At 49.1% G+C, this 24956-nt stretch overlaps 1 long non-coding RNA gene across 1 annotated transcript in view; it reads right to left on the minus strand.

Moving 5' to 3' along the window:
* LOC123801247 (uncharacterized) overlaps positions 1-24956 on the minus strand; it is a 245616-nt gene that overhangs the window by 158190 nt on the left and 62470 nt on the right. Inside the window, exon 2 of the long non-coding RNA XR_006782176.2 lies at positions 2823-2930. This is a non-coding gene — a long non-coding RNA (uncharacterized LOC123801247). The remainder of the gene's footprint in view (positions 1-2822; positions 2931-24956) is intronic.

Below are 24956 nucleotides of genomic sequence, written 5' to 3' on the forward strand. Positions count from 1 at the left end.
GAACAAAGAAATTGAGAAAGACAGGATCCAGGTGGGGAGAAGAAGTCTCCATTTGCCTCCCTGTCCTTCCCCAAATCCACATAAAGGCCAGTGGTGGGGGAGAAGGGAATACATCCCAAACATAGCTGGAAAACAAGAGCACTCCAGAGACAGCAACATCATTAAGGAAATTCTAAGAGAAGAAGACAGATGGAACCCAAGGGGCCAAGTGAGCCCAGCGTGGCCAGGGGGCAGCTCGTCCCGGCCAGCGCTGGGTGAGTCGCATGGAGGGGAGCAGGGAAGAAGGGCTTCTGACGACTCCTACCCCACAAAACCCGAAGAACCGTGTTCTTTCCATGAATTAACCACCTCTCAAAAACGCTGATAGAAATACAAAAATCTTCAGCACCTGACAAGGTAAAATTCATGGGGAGATTTATAACACCAAACAAATGTCTTTTGGAAGGGAGGGGTCTCAAATCGCTGACCGCACCTGTTACAAAACACGAATCAGAGCAAATTAAAACCAAAGTAAGTAGAAGAAAAGAAATAGTCCAGACCAGAACAAGTATCAGAGAAACAGAGAATATAAAAACAACACCAAAGTCTGGTTCGTGGAGAAGGTCATTAAAAGTGACAGACCTGACTGATAAGGAAAAAAGGAGAGAAAATTCAAGTTCAGGGAAACAGCATCATGACAGATTTTCAGATCCTGAAAGCGCGCTGAGGGAAGATCAGGAGCAACCTTGTATCTGTGAATCTGAAAACAGGTGTTTCTCAGTGGGGTGGTTGGGGATGGCCGTCCCTCAAGCGACACTCGGCAACGCCTGGAGACATGTCTGGTGTTCGCCGCAGGAGGGAGGGTACAATCCGGTGGATGCTCGACACCTCCCCACACCCGGGACCGCCCCGACCACCAAGAATCACACGGTTCAGAATGTGAGGAATACCTTTCACACACCACGACTCCGCTGGCAGTTCCCCAAGGTGAGAGGTCTGCCCTCCTAAGGCCGAACCTAGGAAAAGGGCCTTGTACGGCCACAGGTGTGTCCGCGGAAGGCCAGCGTGGGTGCCGGGCTGATGACAGAGGCGGCAGAGGGCTCGCTGCAGTGATTTGGGGAGTCACGGGGGAGGTCAGAGCCATGGCAGCGCCCTCACCTCTGCGATCCCCGTCTACGTGTTTTCCCTTATAGGGGAGAGTTGCATCTCCTAGGGAGCTACTGCTGCCCCTGTACAAGGTGAGGACGGAGCTGGGGGGCGTGGGGGCAGCCTGCGGCAGGCTCCCACGACAGCTCCACGGGGGACTAACTGACATCGCTGAGCATGGCCCTGCCCCTCTGACACTCGCCACACTAGGAAGGACTCCTCCCAAGGAGTAACATCCAAGCATCACCAACAACGCACTGGCCTCGATGTTCCTGGCAGCCACAGGCAGGCCTGGCACCAATGAGCGCTTCCCTGCTTGGGGAGCGAGCGTCCTGGGGGTGGTCTCCACACCGCACTGGGTCCCGGGCAGTGGGGCCGACAGCCAAGTGCAGAACCCCTTTATCCAGCCCCACTGAAAGGTCTAGGATGCGCCTCACATCCTTTGTAACACACTCCTTCTCTGCCTAAACGGGCCAGAGTGAATTCTGTTCTTTACGACCCAGAACCCTACCCAATCCCTGGAGGAAACAGGCAGTTGTCTGTTCCTAGCTTCAAGGAGTTTGCCTGAGTTCCGAGCCCTGAAGCGGCCTTGGGGAGGGTCTCTGCTGAAGCAGACGGGAGGAAGAGCTTAACAGGAAAAGCATGGGGCGACCGATTGGCTCAGTCAGAAGGGAACGTGACTCTTGATCTCAGGGTGGTGAGCTCAAGCCCCACTCTAGGTATAGAGACGCCTTAAATCAATAAATAAACTTTAAAGAATACTAAACATTAAGAAAAATAAAAATTAAATAAAAGGAAAAGTTTGTCTTCTATCTCCCCGAAGGCTCTTACACAAAACTGAAGTCCCAGCTGTGGGGACAGACACCCAAAGTCAACCTCGTTTTCTGAGAGTATCAAACAAGCCCAAGAAGATGTCAGCAAAGAGATGTGAATGCGTGAGGTGCCCGAGTGACGCAGAGAGGACGGAGGAGACAGAGAGGCATCATCAGAGGGTGCACCCAAAATCTTACCGCGTTCATCCACGCAAATCTCTTCCGGGGAAATAAGACACTCTGACGTCTCCTCTCTTCCCCTTGCACCATCAGAACTAAGGCGTCTGCGTGTGAAGGCTGCGGTGGACTGTGTGAGGTACTTAGCAGCACCGGGAGGGGAGGTCACAGCCCCGCCATCACCCATGGTCGCAGGCAGGTGAGCGGTGGGCGTGGCCTGCCGGGACTTGCTGAGAACGCGGGAACTCTGGGTATTTCAGGAGTCTGTGGCAGCCAGATGTGTGCGTCCCTGCTCCGCGGACACCAGCTCTGTGCACCAGCTCCCGTGTCCCCCCATGCACACAAAAGCACCCACCACCGATGCCACATGGTGGCCTCTACAAACCACTATAAAGGAACAACAGCACAGCCCGAGAAGCTCCGTTCGGGGGATTCCGGTTCCCTCCACGACTGCCACGGGCCGCGCACGACGCAGACGCTGGGCACATCTACCTCCACCTTCCACGTGAGGCCAGTGGGCCGCCACTGAGACCCCACTGACCTCCTCAGAGCCCCTCCCCACCTCATCCACCACAGCAGAGCAACAAACACGGCACCTCATCCTTCTCAACAGAAGAGCGCCCTCCCCTCCCGCGTCCCCACAGCCGGCCCGCCGGCTCCCGCCCCCCACGGACGCACAGAGGGCGGGGAGCACAGAAGGGACATTACCTGAGCAGTCCCCATCACGGCTGGGCTGGGTGCAGGCCGAGGGCGTCCAGCGGCAGGTGCTGTGAAACCGCGCCAGGCTTATGGCCGCGCCGCAGGTGGTGCCAAAGCCTAAGATGAGGAATGGATAGAAATGGGGAAAAGATGATAAAAAAAAGATAAGCATCCTCCCCCCAATGGAAAAGAAAATACATGGAATGTACATAAAAAAAACATGACACTAAGCGATAACTAAAACCGAGAACAGCGATTAGGCAGAGAAGCCATCTATAAAAAAATGACACCAGGTAGGTTTAAGTCAGACCCTGAAATGCTGTGTATATACGTGCAGACCTACGTCCACGGGGCAAAAAGGTCATTTCTCAAGCAGGGCGTGAGATGATGAGACATCGCTTTCCCACCTTCAAAATACATAACCGGAGAGAAATAATAGAACCATACTTAAACCAGGGGCAGATAAGGTGATGGCAGAAGCAGTATTCGTGAACCTGAGCGAGCTCTGAGACTCCAAGAAACAAGAGCGGTACCAGCAATATTAGCAAGTGCTCATTCTCCGTCCAGGAGAAAAATAGCACCAGACCCTGATGAAAATGAGGGCAGCCTTTTAAAAAACGGGTGCAAGAAAATATATTTTGATAAATTCTAAACTTCTGCTCCTTCTCTCATTGGAAACTAGTACATACCCCACCACCAAGTGAATCAGATGAAACGGGAACCGGGTCTCTTCGAGGAGGTTGTTGGTAACATCACACGGGAAAAGCACGAGGAGCTTTTGTTCTTACTGAGCCGGTAGGAACACAGAATGCGCACCGTACACACTTCATGTGCCCTCGGAAACCACGATCAGGTTGTGACTTTACACGAAGGCCCGAGGTCCTACATAGTGCTCTCACCTTCCGAAACTTACCCCGTCCCCAGAATCTCTGACCAAGCATGTTACCAAATGCCAGGGCTTCGTTTCTAATGTGCGAGCCTCATAAGGTAAGAAAATTAGCGAGTGTTTTATGTCGGCAAGCATACTCGGCAAGTACTGACTCTAAAGAACGCACAAACCAGAAAGCAACCCCGGCTTCCCCTACCAGTCAGTATGTGTGCTATGACTGTCACCTAAGCCGCGTGTGTGTTTCCAAGCATCTCCTCCTGAAGTTCTGCCTTTCCGGAACGACACGCCGCTTCTCACTGGCATTATTCACGTCCCGTAGCAGGATTTCTCCTTTGTTTCTTGCCTGAAGACTCACACAAACCCTGCAAATCCCTTTCTGTTGGGCATTTGGGTTGTTTCCAGTTCTTCCGAACTGCTAAGATTTCTGCACATTTCTATATGCTTCTCCGTGCGTTTGTGCAGAACACACAGGACGTGCGTGTGCTGGAGCCCACGTCACATATCACCAGGTTTTCTGTGGGCCTCTGCTGGAGTTAGACTTTCCCACTGTTCTCACGGATTTGCAAACACTTTTGTTAAGATTACTGACCAAATATATTTCCACGCAAACTGCCTGTTCCATAGACTGGTCGGCTTCTATGGGAGAAGTTTCTGCTGACTCCGTAGTATCTCTGTATATATTCCAGACCACCTGTCTGCCCCACCCGCTGCACCACTCCTCCTGCCTTCTCATGCCTTTACTTTGCACTGGTGGCTTTCAATGATTTAGACAGGTTTAATGGGAGTTATGTCCAAATCTATCAGTCCCTTCTCTTTAAGGGCTTCTATCATTATATCTTTCCAATTCCACGATTTAAAAACATATTAAATTCACATTTAATTTGTTTTTCTTCATACTTTTTTCTTTGCTGCCTTATATAGGATTTTTTCAATATATAGGACTTTTCCGTATATAGGATTTTTCAGTGTCTATATATTTTATTTCTCCCTCAACAGTTTTAACATATACAAGTATACATATATTTTTCTAGCAAAGCCATTAATCAGTATCTCCAATATCCTCTTGAACAAAAGAAGAGCTTGGGATGCTTACACTTGCCTCCAAGTTCACAATGCCCTCCCCACACCACAGCTGCTCTGACGTTACTATTGTGTGGATACCAAAGGAAAATGTTTTACTTATTCTAAAATCAACACTTATAAATAAAAGTGTCCTTGATCTCTTGGCTAGCATCCTTCTGAGTTCATTATTCCTCATGCTCAAAAATACCTTCTTGTTTTTCTTTCAACATGGTCTCTCTGTGGTAAACTGTTCAGGTCCTTTTATGTCTGAAGAGATCTTTATTTTGCCTTCAATACTGAATGACAGACGAAGAACAGAATTCAAGAAATCCAACAGATAGTTTCAGGCACCTATCGCTGCCTTTGAGAAATTTCTCATTAATCTATAAGCAATTTCTGTTCTCTTGACGAAGTTTTTCAGGATTCTGTCTTTCCCCTGGATACTGCAGTGTTTCACGAGGATGGGTCAAGATGTACATCTTGTTTGCCTTTGGTCTAGCAGGTGGTACAATTTTTCTGTACCCATTTTTTTACTTGAGTTTTTAAATTCCAGTTAGGGAGCATACAGCGTGATATTAGTTTCAGGTGTACAATACAGTGATCCAACACTTCCATACATCACCTGGTGCTCATCGCAACAGGTGCCCTCCTTCATCCCCATCACCTGTTTCCTCTCACCCCCTCCACCACCTCCCCTCTGGTGACCATCAGTGTGTTCTGTGTAGTTAACAGTCTGTTTCTCGGGCACCTGAGTGGCTCAGTTGGTTAAGCAACTGCCTTCAGCTCGGATCATGATCCCGGGGTCCTGAGATCGAGTCCCACATCAGGCTCCCCTCCCCGTGCTTTGCGGGGAGCCTGCTTCTCCCTCTCCCTGCCACTCCCCCTGCTTGTGCTCTCTCGCACTCTGTCAATTAAATAAATAATCTACAAGAGTCTGTTTCTTGATTTGCCTCTCTTTTTTCCTTTTGCTCATTTGTTTTGTTTCTTAAATTCCCCATGAGTGAAAGCATATGGTATTAGTCAGGTGGTACAATTTTTCAACCTGAAAACAATTTGTATCAATTTGGGAAGATTAATGGCCATTTTATCACAGATACTGATTCACTCCATTATTCCTTTCTTTAGCTTCTATCAGAAGCATTTTTTGCCTTTCAGATCTATGCACTGCATCTCTGCAGTTTCTCATGTTCGTTTTGGGCTTAATACTAAGAAATTTCTTCAGCCTCATCTTCTAGTTCACTAATGTTTTTTCAGCAATGTCTGATCCATGAATGTCTACTGAGTTTTAATTTCAAGGGCTATAATTTCTATAATATTTCTAACCACATCACCTCCTACTCTTGCTGCATAGCTGTCCCCCCTAGCACATGGGCTGCAAACAGGGATTCAAGCAGGGTACCAACTCCAGGACCCAGGATTCAGTAGTGACACAGCCTCCGAACATAGGTTACATAACCACAGCATGATGTTCCCTAACATGTAAAGTGGAAATAATTACAGGACCCAACTCATAAGGAAGTTGTAAGGATTAAGGGGGTTATTCACGTAAAGTCCTCAGAACATTGCTGGGAACATCTTAAGACTCAACACATGTTGCAAACATGGCCTCTGGGAGGAAAACGTTTAGCCCTCAGAGTTTATGCCCTGTGCACCTGTGGGCCTATTAATTCAGTTATACTAATCCAGGTGTTGGCAATGTCTGTTCTAATTTTCACTGCTCCTAATTTTAAGGAAAAAGAAAACTAAATTCTCATTGTAAATTTCTCCATTTTTCATGGCATCCCACTCCTATTTTATAGATGAGATTTTGGGTCTTCTGAGTTTTCCTCTGGTCTATCCTTTAAATTTACTTTAACAGCAGGCTGCCCTCTGTAATTCAGTGTGTTTTGTCTAGCAAGTGATGAGTACACTTTGATGGCCTACTTTTCCTCACCTCTCTGTCCCCTCATCTCTCACAGTCAAAGCAGCCATGAGTCCTTCTTCTGGGGCTCCACAAAGTTGAGGGGCAGGATGACAAGCATATCCTTCCTGATCAGCTAGAAAAATGCAGACTCTCCCTCAGTGAAGAAGAAGGGACCTGAGACTCTTAGGCTCTTCTGAGTATGCAGAGCTGGGGGAGGAAGAAAGCTGTGCTCCCCCACCTCCCAAGGGAAAACGTTCAGGTCAGGAGAGCAGGCCCTTGGATGAGGGTCCTATCAGCAGCACCTCTGAGCTTTTTAGACCCTCAAACCTCCTTTAGAATTGCACTGTATAATTGTAATATAAATTTAACTTTCCATTTTTATTCTTCAGGGCTGAAAAGAATAGGTTTTAAGAAATCTCTCACACACACGCAGACTTCAAGAATGCAAGGCAGAGCATGGTCCATATTTATATTTTACACAAGGTATTTTCCTTGATTAAAAAGAAATAAGACGAATACAGGAATCTACTTTCCAAATCACAAGATACTTTCCCAATTACAGCATATGTACATGAATATAGAGGTATTACACCAAATACTACCTACCTAATTTCTAATATCCGCAAATATTTTAACTGACCTTCCCAAAATATCTCAAGTACTTTTTACCTTTAAAAAAGAAATAGGAGGGCACCTGGGTGGCTCAGCTCGTTGAGCATCAACCTCTTGATTTTGGCTCAGATCATGATCTCAGGGTCCTGAGATCAAGCCCCACATCAGGCTCCATGCTCAGCAGGGAGTCTGCTTGAGAATCTCTCTCTCCCTCTGCCTTTGCCCCTCCCCCCTTCCTCTCTAAAAAATAAATAAAAATTAAAAATAAAAAGGAATATGAACCATTATGATATCTATATGACAACAGGAACTGAAGAACATAACATGTTTGCTCTGCTGCTCCTTTAATATGAGAAAATATAAAAATGTCACATTTTTTTTAGTTGGTTGAAAGGTAATCCACTCAATAACAAAAATATCTTCTATTATAGTTAAGAAGAGATTACGGCAAAGCATAACTGAGTAATGCCAAGGAAACAATCCCACATGCATTCTACTTAACCCATTTTCCACTTACATGAGGCAGAGATCAGTCACTCCCTCACTGGGCCCCACCAGCCAAAGCAATCATCACCCCTCTTCTCCAACAAATGGGAACTAACCACTTTCCGCATTTCCACACACGTGGAGAAAAAGTAGACCGTGTTCACAGAGATGTGTACAGACCTTGGCCCTGATGTAATTCTAAATATCACACATTAGGTGAAGGTCAGAACGTATGAACAGAAACATAAACAATGTGAAAATAAGCCATTCAACACTATCATATCAGATAAGTGCTATAATAGCATTATTTTTCCTCCAAGCGTTAAATTACAGGCACCCACTTAATAGCAAGCTTCTCTGTTTACAGAATGAGATTGTCTAATAAATTTTTTATATACAAAAATATGTACTCAAAAGCACTATAAAATTCAATGTTATAAATAGGAATTTTACTATAAGCATGTTAGCATCATCACTATTGTTCCTTAAATTCAGTTTTTCCTGTGCTCCACAGCTGCATGTCTCAATTTCAATCTGATTTCTCCAACCAGTTTAGAAATTTAGTTCATAAATTCATGTACGTCTTCGAAATATTTTTTAAGTTTATTTATTTTTTAGTAATCTCTACACCCAACGAGGAGCTCGTACTCACAACCTGAGATCAAGAGTCACGCACTCCACTGACTCAGCCAGCCATGGGTGTCTTCTAACTGATCACCTGTTACCCCCGTCTTTATCAATGTCTGATGCATTCTCCTTAGCACCCAAAGCCCGGGAGCATCGCTGACTTAATTCCATCTGTTTCTATCTGATCCCTCTGTAACACATTACTCTAGGATTACAGATTCCATTGAAATGTCATGGGCATCTCGCTATTAGCAAAAGAACTCAAGTCTCCACTACCTTCTCTAACACTACATCTTCTCTGCCACAGACTGATTCTTCCTCCTTTTTAAGTACCTGCTTCCTCCTCTCACCTCTGCCGTGCCATCTTCCACTCTGACTGCTCTGCAGGAAGAGAGCAGAGCGGTCCCTGCGAGGCCAGAGGAGCACAGAACACTGCGGGACAGGGAGGCACACCACCACTTCGAACAAAGTCACGTAAAAGGGCTGAGGCTTTGTCCGTGGTCTTCACACTCAGGTACCAGCAGCCTGCACCTGGGTCTCCAGCCTGGCAGCCTTCCTGCACACTTCAGACTTGTAGCCTCTGCAGTCATGTGAGCCAGCTCCCTACCATTAGTCTCTCTAGACAGAGATAGAGGTATAGATACACATCCTGTTGGTTCTGTGTCTTTGGAGATCCTTGACAATACACATCTTAGTAGCAATCACATCGTGTATGGTGGCAGGTAATAGAAAAATGAACTCAAACTCACGTAATAATAAAGGCAATTTACTGGTTCATGTGGATGCAAAGTCCAGAGCCTCAGAGTTCGTTTGATTCCATGGCTCCATGATGCCAAGTACTTGGGAATCATGTCTTCTCCTTGTATCTTATGATCACAGCTACAACCCAAAGCTGATTACACCTCATGGTGGCTGGACGGCTGCTCAGAACTTCCAGAGATGTTTTGCTCACTTACAGGGAGAGAATGTGAGTTCCAGAAGCTGTCTTAGAAGAGAGGTAACCTCTTTCTCAGAAACCCCTTTTCCAATTTCAAAAGACTTGAGTCAGGTTACGTGCCTACTGGAATGCAAACCCACAGCCACGTGAGGCAGCTAGCTTCCTCCAAAGTTCCTGGACTGCGGTGGGACACAGGGATATGGCAGTGGTAATGCTGTGGGCATTCCAACAGAGATCAGGGTCCTGATGCACCATCAAGAGAGCAGGGGTAAAGTCCGGGCAGGATCCGTCACTGTCCAAGCTTACAGCCTCCTCACAGGCTCTTACGTTTCCAGAAGTATTACGGCAGGAGACCCAATTCTGCAGCCACCTACGGATGGCGCTGTTCACAAAACGCCATCTAATCAAGTCGGCAATTGCGTTTAACAAGTGTCCCAAAGTAAAACAAGCACGTTTCTAAATACTAGAAATGTTTCTGAGAGCTGAGAGCTACACAGGTTGGCACTGTGAGAAAAATGACACAGGACAATATTAAGACATCAATCCACAAATCCCTGTGAACTACTTTTCTTCTTCTGTCTTCAGTTTAAAAAATCATTAATAAATTGGATAAGAAAACTCATACCTTTTTAGATTCTCATGTTGAAAATGGTACTCAATTTACTCAGTAAACAAGACTATGGGAAATTGTGATGTGGCGTATGTCATAAACAAGAATTGTAGAAAAATGATTCTCAGTGTAATGAGGTTCATTTCTAGAATGTGCTTCAAAAACCATAGGTGGCAAAGGGCTGCGTGTGAAATCCAATTATCAGAGCATTAGACTTTTCCATCTTCATATCTGCAATTGTTTTATAATTGTTGTATTGCCATTAGCATAAGATGTGTAATGGTGTGTGCCAGAGAAGTGACTCTATGTTTTGCTTAATATTTTAACTAATGACTAAAAAGATAATGAGCAGAATTTCATTATAAAATGCATTTTGAACAATTTGAATTATCGCATGTTGCAAGAACCAGTAGCACTGGAGGAACAAACAGGCAGAGGTCAGACGTGGAGACGGTAAGCAGCGTTAGGTTCATGTGAAGCCCACACACTCCACGGAGAGACGGCAGACACTCCAGATCACGAATAGTTAAAAGGGTTTGAGGGGATGTCATAGTAAACCCCAATTTTACTGAAGGACTCGTCCCCACTGATAAAAAAGGTTTTAGCACAGATCACCACCTGCGGTCCAGGGCTCCTTGAGGGCATCACACACCAAGGACAAATTGACACAATGGTGCTCGGTTCTTTTTGGCGAGTCAGAAGGACCACAAACCAGTACTTCCCGTGACAAAGTCTATTGCAGAAAACAAAATATGGTAGTCAAAGAAATCCTGACAACCACTCCTCGTGCTTGAAGAATGACAGCATCTCCATCCTCTCCGCATGCCCTCAGTGAGACCAGGGATAGACAGTCAGACAAGCCACTTATTTCTTATTAACTGATCTACTCACATGAAAAATAACTCCACTTGCTACTGAATTCAAGTTAACCCACAGCAGCAGACACATTCTAACTTAAAGATTTTTATTTATTTGTTTGTTAGAAAGTGTGTGCACATGCAAGAGAGAGAGCACGCACAAGCACAAGCATGAGCAGGGGGAGGGGCAGAGGGAGAAGCAAACTCCCTGCTGAGCAGGGAAACTAATGCAGAACTCAATCCCAGGACCCTGAGATCATGACCTGAGCTAAACACAGATGCTTAACAAACCCAGGCACTCTGACACATTCTAGAACAGGAAGAACTTTTATCTATAGTCCTGTTTTTTTCCCAATGCTCTGCCACAAAGCAGAAACTTCGAACCAGGCAGGACCATGCTGGCTGAGAGAGAAGCTGGAGGGGCCGAAACGCTGGGGGTACATGACTTGAGCAGCACACCCTGCGTGAGGGGGAGTGTGTGAACCCACACTCAGCAAGTTATCGCCTGAGCAGTAAAAGTTTACATCAAATCAGGGGTCTAAGAAGAAGTGAAAAGATCTCAAATGATGTCTCAGCAGCAAACTGGACACGGGCCCACATGAGGACCCAGCAAGCACGCATAAAATGTGAAGAAGAAAATCTAATTTGAAAGGTACCATTTTGAAATGTACTGAGTGTTAAGTACAAAAGTTATGATAGGGTAAATTTGGCATTCATTGACCTAGGGTAGGGTAACATCCACTGTGAATTTACGGTGGGCTGAGCTGGTAGGTTGCTCTGGGGGTAGTCTGTGCACCTCTGCTTTGGAGAAACACCACCTCTTACCCAGTCGTGCACCTGCGTGGACGGAAGGTGGCTCTGCGTGGCACTGACAGGCCTGAGGACTCTGGGGGCAGCTCAGGAGTTACCTCTCCCAGGGTCACCCCTGAAGGCACAGGTCCCAGTCAGCAGCTCCCTACTGTTCAGGGAAGGGGGGATGCCGTTCCCAGGCCACCCTGGGACTAGAACTCCCTTCTCCCAGGGGACCGCTCCCTCCCACAAGAGAGACGGGGCTTCCCCAGGTCTCAGCAGACCCAGGAACAAATTCAGAAAATCAAGAGAGATGAATATAACCCACACATATCAAACTCTGTGTCCCTCCTTCTTCGGTGAAATACACCATCACTTACCTGGCCACCACGCACAGGCCCTTCCTTTAATATCTGTATGCACAAACTCAACTCACACCTTCTCCCACCCAAGGCCTGCACACACACATTGAACAGGTAATATTCAACCAGCAGAAATCCAATCTACCAAACCCTGGTGATATGTACATGGAGGATCTCAGTGTCACTTTATAACACAGAACACACTATCTTCCTTAAGCTTCACGCCAGCCACGAGACACACATTATACCCACCCCTGGACAGGCACCCTTCAGATGGGAACCACAGCCAGGACTCCAGTTCAGATCTGACTCCAAGGTAAATCACGAATACTCCAAATTACCTAATAAGTCACCCATCTGCTCTGTGTTCATTTTTATAACAAAGCCCAGTTCTTAGATTCCCTCCCAAGCTTCTACTCCAGCTATCTTTACCACCTGGCCCTTGGCTGCTCACTCACCTCCCTTTTCCCTTCCTTAATTTCCTGTTAGCCACTGTCTTTTTCATTTCAAAGGCTGCTTTATGTTCAAAGGGAAAAGAGGTAACAGTAAGGAGAGATAGCCAAGAAACTGCCTTTTGGGTATGGGGGAAAGTGATCAGATTGCACAGAAGACAGACGTATCTTAACTGAGATCTCATTCTTTGGGCTTCCAGTGAGCATAAAACAAGAGGCTGAGAGCTTCGCGTTTAGGGAGAGAACACAGACACGCTGAGCTGCCAGCCCAGTGGGAAAATCCAAGGTCACCAAAGACCGTCACAGGGGAAGGAAAACTCCAAAACCAGGACGTTTATGAAGAACAGGCCATCTGAAGAAGGTGCCAAAATTCTGTGAGTCAAGATTATTTGAGGTTCTCTGCCCGAGCTAGGAGATGCAGAGTGGAGGCAGGGGCATTCTGGGGAACGCTGGGGTTTACGCACCCCAAATCTTACAGCTGGGGTCAGTAAGTATCTCTGCTGACCACTCCTTTCAGTCTGGCTCTCCGGTGTCCTGGCCACTTCATAATGAGAATAAGCTGGTATTCGTCCTTTTTTACAGCGCGCTCTAACTTAGAAAGCCTCCTTAGCGAGAAGAGGGACATGGCATTTAAATAAGTGAGTAGAAAAGCCCGCTGCCTCACTGACCGATGACTATGGGCACAAAGCTGCTTCATTGACTGTGATTTCTCCGAGCTGTGTAAGAAACGGCTCAGAGAAAGAAAATGGAGCTCTGGCTTCCACCTCGAGCACCTAAAATTTTAGCAAGTACCACAGTAAACAAGGTCAAACCCCTCATGCATGTGTCTGCTGTCTTTGCCTGGGGGGCACATGTCCCTCCTTCGGGCCACCTCTTTCTCAATCCACACCAGTACATGCCCCACACCAGGGCTGGGCCCACCATCCCACCCCCACACGTGACGATGAGTCCAGAGGCGTACAGGCCACTCAGGGACCAAAGGACGGTCACTGCTATGGTTTTTGCTGGAATGACTGTTAGGATGAGGTAAGGCTGCAGCGGCCACGGGCTGCCAGGTGGGGAAGGCCACCTGAGAGAAGGCACAGTGGCCTCAGTCAGGGGTCGGAGCATCCACACCCTAATGACATCATCTGAGCCTTAAGATCCAGCTTCCATGATCCTATATGCAGGTCCTCTACACACCCCATGTGCTCGCAAACCATAATGAGTGGAGTATCTGTCACTTGTAACAAAATAACCCTACCTAATTGAGTAAGTTACAACTCTATCACAGTAAAATGTTGCCTGGCATCTTCTGGTTCTAAGATCTTACCTTATGCACAATTTTCCAATGGGGCTTCCAAATGGTCTTGGCAAAGGAATTAGCAAAATAGAGCATCCTGTCTTTCTGGTCTTCAAAATGGAAGGGCTAGGAGGGAAAACCCAGCAAGAACTAACAGTCCAGGTTGAAATCTCAATGTAGTTTCCCACAGAAATGCAATTGTAAGTGTTGGTTAGGTTCCCAGCCTTGCTCATGTCCAAACAAATGAGAAAAGATGAACTCACAGTGGTATACAGGACGTGGAAAACTATAGCTTAAAAAAATCATAGTGTAGATCCTTCTAGAAACTTAGAAACTGCAGGTGGTTTGGACATTCAAGACAAACAACACTAAGGACTTTCTGAAACATGGCTCTCCTGATGCCAGGAACCACCAGACTTTGGGAATGGGTTGGCATTCCTGGGAAGAGCTCTGGAGATGGTGCGAGTCGAGTGCGGCACGGGAAACATGATGCCAGCAGGTGACGAGAAGCATCACACCTTCTCAGCACAGACTCACATAGCTTTGTGGGTGATCAAGGAAACAGCTTCCCCAGGATCTGGGAAAGGACCCTGATGAAGTGAGAGAGGACTGGGGAGGACTGTGGGGGAAAGGTGGGGCTGCCTTTTCTAAAGCCCCACTCCTGGTACAACACCGTCAATATGTTTATCTTTGGCATGACAAAAGGAAAAGTAATTTTGACGACTGCAGTTCACTTAGGGAGCAAATCCCACCCACTGCTAATTGAGCGTCCGAAGCTGTAGAAAAAGGAGGATGGGTTGATATAAATTAGTATAGGACAAGTGCCCTTTCTGGGTAACATAAGCTGAATTAGAGTGAAAACATTTTAAGAAAGTTTCAAGTATCTTGAGTAATAAGGAAGGCAATAATTTGCACCTCCAAATATAGTCCTGTTAGAATCTTCCTGCAAAAATTCAAGGCTGTTGGGGTGCCTGGGTGGCGCAGTGGTTAAGTGTCTGCCTTGGGTTCAGGGCGTGATCCCGGCGTTCTGGGATCAAGCCCCACATCAGGCTCCTATGCTGGGAGCCTACTTCTTCCTCTCCCACTCCCCCTGCTTGTGTTCCCTCTCTCGCTGGCTGTCTCTCTCTGTCAAATAAATAAATAAAATCTTTAAAAAAAAAAATTCAGGGGCGCCTAGGTGGCACAGCGGTTAAAGCGTCTGCCTTCGGCTCAGGGCGTGATCCCGGCGTTCCGGGATCAAGCCCCACATCAGGCTCCTCCGCTATGAGCCTGCTTTTTCCTCTCCCACTCCCCCTGCTTGTGTTCCCTCTCTCGCTGGCTGTCTCTGTCTCTGTCAAATAAATAAATAAAATCTTTAAAAAAAAAAAAAAAAAACTCAAGGCTGCTGAGCCGGTGTTAATTTCTTCAACTGACCAGAAATTGGAAAGTGTAGCACACGGAACCAACTACGATGGGTCCCCCCCACACACCATATCACCACACTCCTGGGATTTACTCTGAAATGGAATGACGTGGACGGCTCCAGAACAGCTCCAGAGGCCCCACAGAGCACATGACCTCCCCGCTGAACCAGCCCCAGGGCCAGTGTCTGCAGAAACTCAGCAGAACACGCAGTCCGTTACCGCGCGCCTTCCTCCGAACGCATGCAAGTCTGAGAACTGGAGATACATCTAGGACGAAGAGGAAAGTGGTTTCCTGAAAACTCCCAGAATTGTGGAACTGAAACAGACTTCAAAGAATCATCTAGAACAGCTCCGCCTTCAGGAAATTCAACAACCCATTGTTAAATACGTGGCTGCCCCATTTTTAAAGAGTTCTACAGCAAGAACTCTGCACTTGTGTGTCCCTCAGACTAATGTTCAATCACTACAACGGAGAGATGCCTGATTCCTCTTCTGAACCAACAGCCCTCTCGCTGCCTCTTTTTTTTTTTTTTTAAGATTTTATTTATTTAACTGACAGAGAGAGACAGCAAGAGAGGGAACACAAGCAGGGGGAGTGGGAGAGGGAAAAGCAGGCTTCCCGCCGAGCAGGGAACCCGATGCAGGACTCGATCCCAGGACCCTGGGGTCATGACCTGAGCCGAACGCAGACACTTAATGGCTGAGCCACCCAGGAGCCCCTCTTGCGGCCTCTTAAATTCACAACAGGCGTCCCCACTCCTGACCTACTCGGAAGGCAGCTGGAAACTCACGTTAGAGCCATAAGTTGAACGTATTTAACAGATACATCTTTTTATCCATAATTTAACTTTAAATTTCTCTTGAAAGCCCTTGAGTTGTATTTTCTTCCCAGAGTTAGAAAAACGTTCTTTCCAATCAACAGTGCAGTACAAACAGAACGTGTTCGTTCACGACGCTCGCAATGTTCAGCATGACTACCGCAAAGTGGGAATATGAAATTCAAGGGGAAGTACAGTTCTCCAGCTCAAACGGAAGGAGTCCCTCTGGCTCAAGTGTTTCTGTTTTCCAGGAAAGGCTTGACTATTGCAATGGCCTCTGGATACTAACTGTATCGTGGGATTCGAGTTTTACAGTCAGAACTGACAACAAGCCAAGTTCTGAATGTGCACATTCCATGACCCCGTCCGCGAACCCTCCGCCTGGCGGTACCCGAGTCAGCTCTGGCTCCGTCCCCAGGCCTTCCCGGGTCCGTGTTCTCCCCGCAGCAGCCAGCTGACCAGAAGCCACCAAGGGCCCGTTCACCTTCAGTCAGTAAACGTAGGATGAAAGACACACGTGCAGACCGGAGGCAGACTATACGGAGCTTACAGTCTGTGTAGCAAGGAATGAAGTATGAGCGAAGGCAGCTACGATGCCAGGAAAAACCCTGACTCTAAGGACAGAGGAAGGGATCACAGGGACCGTGAATCCTAGATTGGAAGAGATTATTCCGCACTGCAGAAACGCGGAAGTTCTGTGTGGAGGACATGACATCTGGGCCAGGCCTACTGGGACCCGACAAGGACGGGAGCTCGGGCAGAGCCCTGATGGTGCCAGTGCGAGGAACAGCCAGGACTATGGCAGGAGAGCCAACAGAAAACCCAAGAGGAAAGTAGATTTGAGCGAGACCAGGACACCTTAGCCACAGGCCAGGAAAGCTGGACTCCTTTCAGGCCGGAGGGGACCCAGTGATGACTGAGACCACGTGTGAGATGGCCGGGCCAGTGTGGGGGTGGGGGTCAGCACAGGGGTCTGCATGGGGTCAACACAGGGGTTGGGATTCAGTGCAGGGGTCAGCACAGGGGTCGGGGTCAGAGCAGGGGTCAGCACAGGAGTTGGGGTAAGCACTGGGGTCAGCACAGGGGTCAGGATCACTACAGGGGTCAGGATCAGCACAGGAGTCAGGGTTAGCACAAGGGTCGGGATCAGGGCAAGGGTCACCACAGGAGTCAGGGTCAACATGAGGTTCAGGGACAGTGCAGGAGTCAGGGTCAGCATGAGGATCAGCACAAGGGTCAGGGTCAGCAAGAGGGTCGGGTCAGCACAGGGTCAGCATGAGGTTCAGGACCAGCACAGAGGTCAGGGCCAGCACGGGATTCAGGGTCAGCCGGGGGGTCAGCACCAGGGCAGGGGCCAGCGTCAAGCATCCAGGTTAGGAGGTGGATTTGGAGGCCACGACCGTGGCCAGCGAGGAAGGTGCAGTATTGGGCAGATGGCCTCTGGCGCCCACCACATCCTCCTGGGGTCCGGCAGTGAGCTGGTGTCCGGGATCGGCCATGCACGGAGCCAGGCTGGCTAACTCTGCAGCAGTGCTGGTTCTTACAGTCCACGGTCACGCCACCCTGGGCCGCACCCTCCAGCACTGTCCCTGCACCCCAGGGACTGACACTGCACAGCGAGTGCCCAGGGGCTTCGAGAGCAGGGGCACTACACTGAGGCCACCACACCGCACGTGCTCACCCGACATCTCCTGAGGACCCTTGCACAGGCCATTCTAATCCCCATGGTCTCTCTCTGCCTCTCACCTCCTCACACCCTGCAGAGTATTCAAGGCCCCGGAGAATCCTGACCTTTTCCTCTATCCCTTCTCTACATCTTTGGATCCCATACATTTCTCCTCGCCCGGACATCTGTGTTGGAAGTTACAACGGCGGGTCCGCTCACCACATCTAGTCTCCGCATGTCTCTGCATCCATTCACTTACCTCACAGGGGGCCAACCCCACAGGGCAGGAACCGGTCCCAGAGGGTGGAGCCATCGAGACGTTACAAGGGTTTGAGACCCTCCCGAGCCCATGGCCCCTAAGCCCACATGCGGTTAAAAGTTCATGGGAGCAGGCTTTCATCAGCTGTGAGTGAGGACAGCAGGGGACACCATCCTCGCACTTACCCCAGAGCTCCACTCAGGGCGGGACACGTGGTAAGGGCTGAGAAAACACCTGGATGGGTCAAGTCCCATGCGCCAGTCACCATCATACAACCAAGGTGGAGAAGATGAGCAAAACATGGCCACAGAGCGGGCATCCCCTGACGCCATCCCAGAGAGGGGAAAGGAACACGGACACTGTCCTACTGCGATCGGGGCACTGGCTGACCACAGCTGTCCACCAAGGGAATCCTGATCCAGGGCAGACGCAGATGACCCTCCCCTAAACCCACTTACACTGCATGGTGCTCAGCAAGCCACGTCGTCCACAGCAGCTCCTCTGAAATCATCTGTCACTGATGTGACACACGAGGTCAGCACGTCCTTCCCACATTTCACAACTGTTTCCAGTCACCTTCTTAATTTAACATGTACATATTATCCAGTATTTATGCTCCTTCCCAGTTCAGAGAAGAGATGAGTCCGGCAGAGGCTGCCAAGGACTGGCACCCGTGGGCTTAACAGAGACCCCTACATGCCTCAGTTTCTCTTAACAAAGGAGATAATGTACCTCTAGAAATCAAGATTGCAAGAGCCACTCTTAAGTTCCCCAAATTGTTTCCTCTTGGAGAAGATTTTTACTATATTATTTTCCCAAACGGCCTCATTAATTCAATAAAGATATATTAATAATAATTACTGTTTAACGGCTGCTTTCTGTGGGTCAGGACTATGCATATTCACAACCAAACATGTGCCCAGAGTTCTGGGAAGGGAGAAGGAAATACCCAGAAAAGATGGTGACAAGGTCACACTGGTCACAATTGATTTGGGTGGTTGGTCTGCAGGTAGGAATGTAAAGGGTCTACGTGGGGAAGAGGTGACAGGGAAAGGGATCGGGGAAGTCACAATCATGACCTAGCCTCTGAGGGACAGTAGGGTTCGGGTGGGTGACAAGAAGACAGAAGGGCACCCAGGAAGAGAGTGTGGTGGAGCAAAGCAGGTAGTGGGGGCTGCAGGCAGGGGACACGGGCACGGATCAGGGCCACACAGCAAGAGCAAGAAACAATCCCACTTAGGAGAGGCAGGACCATTCACTTCATACTTCTCAACAAATGTCACCAAGGCACAGGCCGCTGTGAGAAAACATGCGTGCATTCACACACACCTAGATGCACATAGATATGCATACGGACTTCCATGGGTACACACACACACATATGCCTACGTGTGTATGCGTCCACAGGTGTGCATGTGCATGCCTGCACAGATGTGTACCAACATATGTGCACATAAAGCATGTGCACACCTACATGTGTATATGCACCCACATGCATGCACATGAACACACGTATGCAAACCCGCGTGCCCACACACATGCACATGGGTACATATGTAAACCTGCCCTGGTGCACGTATACACATGGACACACATGCTTGTTCATACCTGTATGGGTGCACGCCCATATCCATGCATGCGCACACACGTGTGCATATCTGCAGTCAGGCATACACACACACATGCACACACACAGATTTCTCTACTGTGGACACTCAATGTTGGGCAGCGGGACGGTGGTCCTCCACCTAGCTAGGAGGTTCAGGTCTCCATCCCCAGCAGACGGACGCTGCTGCATGTGTGAGCAGCTCTGTGGGTCCTTCGTGGCAGCTGCACGGTTGTATACAATTGTGCAAACAGTGTGCAAACAGTTCCCAGGTCCAGCTGATTCCCCTTTGAGCGTCAGTACTAAACTGACATCATAGGACTTCCTATGAGCCTCTCCGACAAACCACATTGCGGTCTTTGAAGCAGCACTGCCCTGAACATCTGTAACACATACTCCGACAGCTCGGGAACTCTGTAAATACCACCACGCGACACTCCTCACACGGGGGTGGGAGGCTCTGCAGCGTCTCATGTCTGGGAACAACGTAATGAGATCTGCAGAAGGTCAATCTGGCCGTGCTGGGATAGACTAGTGCCGGCAGACATGAAGAACAGGGTGAGGCTGTTTTCCTGAAAAGTGGACCTGCTTTCAAGGCTTACAAAACATCCCCCAGAAGCGCAGTTTTCCCCATGCATTTCTTCTGTGTAACCGCAGCTTTCATTAAGGCAAGCAGAATGCTTACCCAATTACTGTAATTAACAACATTAATTCACCACATTTAAGTCCTTTTAATAATCCAAAGTGAGTTCACAGTTAATATCAACTATTTGATATGCATCATTAGCAAAATGCGTTTTTGCAAAATATGCCTTGTCATCTCGTGGGCCGTGTCAGGTACACAGAGCCAGCCCCCAACACCACGTGAAGTAAGCCGAATCTGATGATGTCCCACTGCCTCTGCCAGCGTCAGACATGCCTGAGTCCTCTATTCCGGCGCTTCTGACCCCAAAAGCCCGGGATCCTCCTGCTGCTCGCGAACTATCCAAACCTTCCCTCTGCCACGTAACACCTCCGTCCTGCCCCCTCCGGACCTGCAGCCCCAGGGCATCCACACAGGTGATGGTGACAGGTGCATCTCTGGGGAAGGGACTGAGAAGTGGGTTCAGGATGAAGTGGATGCTGAGGGAAGGCTTCAGTGTCAGCTAGCCGGAGAACCCCTGCTTTCACCGGCTAGACCAGCTCACCCGAAGGAAGGTGATACACAGCACAGGCCCACAGGTGCCATGCCACGTGGGGCGCCACCAGGAACCTCAAACCCAGCTCACATCAAGCTTCCTCCAGGTGAGAACGCACAACCAACCCCAAGGTTCTCAGGAAAGCATCCGGCGGGAAGCCGATCGCGAGCGCGTACCTTCAGTGTGGACGGACACGAGGACCTGCTGTCTGCTCAGCATTGGGCACACACACCCGGGAGCCCTGAGGACACTGCTGGGGACACAGTTGGGAGTTTCAGAACAGAAACCACCACGTGGAAACCCAACAGGGCCCCCAGGAACAGGGAAAATCCCAAAGGCTAACAGCACAGGGTGGGTAGGGATCTGGAACAGCACCGGCATCTGAGGGCACGGCTGGTGGGGACACGAGAACATGCAACCACCACGGTGGACAGCTGTCAAACTCCTTAAAGAGTCACACGTACATGTGTGCCCAGAACCGCCACCAGCTGTGCACCCACGAGAAATGCAAACATACATCCACAAAAACACGCCTCACCCCCGAGAGCCAAAACCTGGTCATGACCGGGGAGTCCATCCACGGGTGAACGGACACACAACACCGCGGGATGTTCGTATTCATACAAGGGAACACTAATCAGCAAGAAAAGGAAACAAAGAACTTATATGTGGACGACAGGCATTTCAGGCAGAGTGAACGGCAGCACGCACAAGCACCAGAGAAGGCGCGAATCCAGTCTGTCTCCCAGAACAGCTCTACTCCACGGAGAGGGAGGGCAGGGGGTGCCACTGGGACGGACTCCGAGACACGGTACAAAGGAGGCTCCCGTCTCGCGTTGGGCAGTGGTGACAGGGTCGTGTGCGCCTGTTGAAGCTTGCTGACCTGAATACTCAGTGTCTGTCCATTCGCTGCAAGCAGATTGTTCTTTAACACAAAGGGATGAAAGTGGGAAGTGATTCTGGGTGCTCTGATGGAAGCAAATTTGAGTTCAAGACCAATCTGCACACGGAGTTACTGGCACTGAGGGAAGGCTTCACAGGCACACGAGCAGGTGTTTGCCCACAAAATCGGTGAGGTTAGGAGGAAGCATTTCATGCCAGGAGACCTCCAGGGAAAGGAGGCTGGAGAGGGATGGATGGGCCTGCACGGAGCAGGGACAAGACCGGGAGGGGGCTGAGCACGGGGAGCGGTGGTTGCAGAACCAGCAGGGTCAGGTCAGGAAGCCCCCCTGTCAGGCCAAGGAGCCCGCGTTGTCCCCCCCGGAGGCTGGGAGCGTCCTAGAGATACCGTGACGGGGTTGTACTCTGAGCGAGCATTCTCGCGTCACAAGAGCACAGACCCACGGGCTCTGAGGACAGGAGAGCAATCCACTCGGACTGGAGCAGCGACCAGAGAAAACCAGCGGGAGTCTGAACTAAGCAGCTCCGGGGCATGAAGAAGGCATGGAAGAGACCCCTCCTTCCCCATCTTCTCTACCCCACAATGCAGGCATCGTGGTAAAGAAGACACTAGAGGCCAAGACAGAATCCCATCAGCTCCGCAGAAATCTTGAGCATTTCCTGAAAAGCAGAGGTCAGCTGGGACAGAGCGGTCATGATAAAACCACTCCCGAGGGGCGCCTGGGTGGCACAGCGGTTAAGCGTCTGCCTTCGGCTCAGGGCGTGATCCCGGCGTTATGGGATCGAGCCCCACATCAGGCTCCTCTGCTGTGAGCCTGCTTCTTCCTCTCCCACTCCCCCTGCTTGTGTTCCCTCTCTCGCTGGCTGTCTCTATCTCTGTCAAATAAATAAATAAAATCTTTAAAAAAAAAAAAAACCCACTCCCGAGAGGGGCCAAGTAGGGTGCATGCCGGGAACACGAGTGCAGACACCAGGAGAGTCCTGGGCAACCAGAGCCCACCCGTGTGGTCAGGGTCTGCATGCACACCCACCTGCTGCAACTCGTCCACACCCCAGTCAATACGCACACGAGGGCCCTCTGCACGGAGTGACAAAAACCGTGGTCCCTCAATGCACTCGATCCCAAGAAAGCTCCAGTGAGGCTGCATTACTGCCCTCTGTCCCTGCTCCTGGATTGCAAGTCTGTTCACGGCATTCTTCACATTTTGTATTTTACCGGTGGTTTCACTGGTCAGAACACCCCCCAGCCCAGTGCCGCACTGCTGCTGGGTGCTCCCAAGTACAAGTAGGCTGCTACGTGCCTTGCGGAGAAAATGTGTGCATTAGAGAAGCCCTGTCCAGGCCTGGGTTCCATGGCCACAGATCAATAATGTACGGTAAATGAGAGGTCTTTAAACAGACGCACCAAGAGCACGAGGTTGTGCATTGATGGGTTGATGAAAATGTTGTAACCAAAGGCTCACAGGCCCCAGGGCCCATGGTTCCTCAAGGAGCGGGAGTCCGGCGCGCGCCGACACAGAGGTCCCAGCGGCCTCACATAGCACAGCACCCACCATACTCAGACGTGTAAAAGAGAGAACACACTTGGGGTTTCCAAAGCGTTGGCCATTCCTCCCCACAGTGGTGCTGTGCTGGGTCACGGGTGGGGCCAGAGGACCTCAGACGGGATGCAGCAGAGTGGCCCCTTCACTGATGTCACCCAAGGCGGGGGAAGAGTCACCCCCACACCACCGATGGTGGCTGGCTCCAACCTCTCTCAAATCACTAGGAATGAATTCTCACAGTCAGAAACACACCTGCCATCAGGCCAACCGGATTTCAGAAACAAAAATGGACCATCAGCAACAACCCTGCTGTGGAGGAAGGACACCCAACTCAACCAACAGGAAAAGTCACACAGAAACAGCCCACGTACATAGACAAGGTTGTCAGAAGTACCACAGATGCTGCCGTGGGAAAGAACAGCGTGGAGGTGCTGGGACTTAGCAGCATACTGACCGTTTATAAAACCAAATGGGCAGAGCACACGGGCAAACACTGAGGAGCAAGTTAGTGACTGTGAGACCCAGTCGAGGATTCTACTAGAAAACTGCATAAAATTGCACAAAATGCAAGGATTTCACCAAAGTTAAGAGACATGAGGAACAACTCCAGGAGTTCCAACATGTTTCCAATGGGACCTTCGGAAGGAAAAACAGAGAGAATGCAGAGGAGAGAAAAAAAGAAAGAAAAATTCCCCCAAATAAAGGAAAAGCAGGTTTGAGGGTGAAGGAGCCAGTGAACACCAAGAGGCATGAACGGGAAAGCAAACCAGACCAAGGACAAGAATAAAGCCTCCCCACGGAGACGTGCCTTTGTGAAATCTCAAAGCGGGTGGAGGCAGGGCTGACACGCAAGCCCTGATGGGGTTGAATGGGACTTCCTGTTAACAACACTGGGTGGAGATGTCAGCGGTTCCTAGGGAAAGCGGTTCTGAATTTTGATTCCAATGCTCAGTAAAATTAGATTTTATGTGGGAATAAACATATTTTTAGTCACCAAGGACTCTAAAAGCTTTCCCACTCACAGATGTGAACAAAGACTCTTCAGAAGACAAACAGCAAAGGAAAAATGAATAAAAGTTAAGGAGGGGACATGGGTGAGGAGCCGGTGGTGAGTAACACCAGGGGAGGGACGGCCGGGAGACACGGACCTGCGTGCACACTCAGGACGCGTGTGCAACTGGAGTTCACAGCACCTCCATGCAGAGAGGGCCCAGGGAGGAAGACAGGGAAGGAATGACAACGTCCTGCTTACGAGAGTAAGACAGCAACGGAAAAGTGTGAATCAAACATGTTCAGATTAAAAACTCCACCCCACACACAAAAATGCAGAAATCTCAATAAGATATTAGCAAATTGATTCCTGAGGCGTATCAACGTAACACATCCTAACTAGGAAATGCAGGAAAGGTTCAGTATTAGAATATTTACCATTTCATTCAAAAGGTATTGAAGAAGGCAGAGGGGAACCTAGTCACACGGATGTTGGACAAGCACTTGACGAATTTCAACATTATCCCTGATTTTTTACATAATTCGCATGTTATGATTAAAGAGGAATTTCTTGGGGTGCCTGGGTGGCTTAGTCGTTAAGCGTCTGCCTTCAGCTCAGGGCGTGATCCCAGGGTCCTGGGATCGAGCCCCCCATCAGGCTCCTCCGCTGGGAGCCTGCTTCTTCCTCTCCCACCCCTCCACCTGTGTTCCCTCTCTCGCTGTCTCTCTCTCTCTGTCAAATAAATAAATAAAATCTTTAAAATAAATAAATAAATAAATAAAAATAAAGAGGAATTTCTTTTCCTTCAGTCCATCTGCGATTATTTTAGTATTTAACACCATGCTACCTTCCTGGAGCCATGCAGTAAGACAGAAAAACAAGAATAAACTATGGAAGGGAAAATAAAATT

Source organism: Ursus americanus, chromosome 27 (genome assembly GCF_024610735.1).
Source record: "Ursus americanus isolate L20-20 chromosome 27, mUrsAme1.1.p, whole genome shotgun sequence".
Taxonomy (NCBI): domain Eukaryota; kingdom Metazoa; phylum Chordata; class Mammalia; order Carnivora; family Ursidae; genus Ursus; species Ursus americanus.